Consider the following 2,500-nt stretch of genomic DNA (forward strand, 5'->3'; position numbering starts at 1 on the left):
GGGGGAGAGAGGAGGAGGGAGAAGAGAGAGAGAGGGAGGGGGAGAGTAGAGAGAGGGGGAAAGGGGAGAGGGAGGAGAGGAGAGAGAGAAGGTGGGGGAGAGAAGAGAGAGAGAGGGGGGAGAGAGAAGAGAGAGGGAGGAAAGAGAGAGGAGAGAGAGAGAGAGTAGGAGAAGAGGAGAGAGTTGAGAGAGAGAGGAGAGAGAGAGAGGTGAGGGGAGAGAGGGGGGGGGAGAGAGAGAGAGAGAGAGAGAGAAAGAGGGAGGGAGGGAGGGAGGGAGGGAGAGGGAGAGAGGGAGAGAGGGGGAGGGGAGAGAGGGAGAGAGGGAGAGAGAGAGAGAGAGAGAGAGAGAGGGAGGGAGGGAGAGGGAGGCAGGCAGGCAGGGAGGGAGGGAGGGAGGGAGGGAGGGAGGGAGGGAGAGAGAGAGAGAGAGAGAGAGAGAGAGAGAGAGAGAGAGAGAGAGAGAGAGAGAGAGGGAGAGAGAGAGGGAGGGGGAAGGGAGGGAAATCGTCCTTAAATTCTGTAGAGGTGTAGCCTGCTGGAAAGTGAAAATTATCCTCTCCTGCGCAGATCGAGAAGGCAACGACGCTGAATGGTCGCTGAGATAATCGGGGTTGCACTTTGAGCCGAGCCAACGTCCTAACTGCCGCAGCCAATTTGTCTCTACGGTAACAGGTGAGGGGAGGAGTTTCTGTGCTGAGTTTTTTTATGGTTGAATGATCACAATCAGTACGACCATCATTATCACCACCATCGTCATCATCATCATTATCATCATCATTATCGTCATTTTCATGATTATCATCACCATCATCATTAATCATTATTATTGTTAGTTTATTATTATTATTATTATTATTATTATTATTATTATTATTATTATGTATTTATTTATTTCTATTATCATTATCAACATTATCTTTATCATCATCATCATTATCATTATCATTATTATTATAATTGTAGTAGTTGTTTCAATTATAATGATAATGATGATGATGATGATAATTGTAAAAGTAATAATTATGATAATAATTATGCGAATAACGATAATGATAATTAATGGTAATGATAATAATTATGATAATAAAGATCATGATAATGATGATAATTATGATAATGATAAAGACATCAATAAGGATCATGATAGTATCAACATCATCATCATCATCATCATCACCATCACCATCACCATCACCATCACCACCACCACCACTATGATTACCATCATTATATTTTTCATCAGTGATATTTATATCAATGTGTTTATGTTTGTAATATATATATATACATATACATATATATATATATATATATATATATATATATATATATATATATATATATAGTGTGTGTGTGTGTGTGTGTGCGTGTGCGTGTGTGTGTGTGTGTGTGTGTGTGTGCGTGCGTGTGTGTGTGTGTGTGTGTGTGTGTGTGTGTGTGTGTGTGTGAGTGTGATTTTTCGAGAGCCATGATTTTGAAATCAGTTCCATGGTTTAGGCCGCAATGACGATAAATCCCATCAGCCATAAGCCGACTAGGTTAGGTCACGTGACCGGCATCGAAACCTGTCAACGCTTCCGCCGACGGTGACTGACGGCTCGCGCGGTGGCCCTCCCGCCGGCGCGTCTGCGGGCCATCAGGGGCGGGCTCGGCGTTGACAGGTACGCGCGGCCCGGCGAGGGCTTCTCATCACAGGCGCCGCCGGATTGTGGATGTGTTTATTTTGATATGTGTAGCAGCTCGGATATCTGTCCATATATTCATATGTATCGTATATATATATATATATATATATATATATATATATATATATATATATATATATTATTCCCCCCCCCCTAAATGTTGAATTTATATATATAGCATGTATGTATGAATGTGTTTATGGATATGGGCATGCTCATGTGTATGCGTGCGTGTTTTTTGCCATATGCATGTGAAGGACGGCAGTCGAATCTTCAGCAAAAGGTGTTGACTACATGCCAGTTACACCCTTGGTAATCATGAGCTTCTCTATCGTGGTTCGATCATCCTTTCAAACCTTTCGTTGTAATGCCGTGATCCATGAACAACGGGAATATCGGAGTATTTTCCCGTTCGACACGAGCTATCTTTCATCAGCTGCGCTGCTGAGATTGGGCTTTGAAGTAGATTTTATCTGAACGAAAGCAAACATTTTTCTGCAGTGAACTGAGAGGTGTCCTTAACAATATGCGCTCGCGGTTTGTTTAGGGTTGCATGCTATGCACGATGTTGCGGTCATCTGCTTGGGCATCACTCAAGTAAGCTCCCCATATCGATATCTCAGAGGTGAAGATTTCAGTAGTGCACTCAAGATGCCAGACAATGGCTGGATACAGGACGCGAAAGAAAGTTGCCAAATGCCCAGAGGGCAGCAGTATTGTGGCCGCGCGCATGCAGTCCTCGGCGTGAGTTCCCACTGATGTCTTGTCCAGGAAACAGATCAGGTCCGACTGGCTCCTAGATGGCTTTATTGC

General features: G+C 43.8%; 1 protein-coding gene across 4 annotated transcripts in view; it reads left to right on the plus strand.

Annotated features, from left to right (window-relative positions):
- Positions 1-2,500, plus strand: part of LOC119595835 — a 77,223-nt gene that overhangs the window by 55,942 nt on the left and 18,781 nt on the right. For 2 of the 4 annotated variants that reach the window (XM_037945023.1, XM_037945021.1), the window contains exon 3: positions 570-674. The exons of the other annotated variants lie outside the window; for them this stretch is intronic. The gene's annotated coding sequence lies outside the window, so the exon portion shown is untranslated. The remainder of the gene's footprint in view (positions 1-569; positions 675-2,500) is intronic. 4 annotated transcript variants of the gene reach the window in all.

The sequence above is a fragment of the Penaeus monodon genome, chromosome 36 (assembly GCF_015228065.2).
Source record: "Penaeus monodon isolate SGIC_2016 chromosome 36, NSTDA_Pmon_1, whole genome shotgun sequence".
Taxonomy (NCBI): Eukaryota; Metazoa; Arthropoda; class Malacostraca; order Decapoda; family Penaeidae; genus Penaeus; species Penaeus monodon.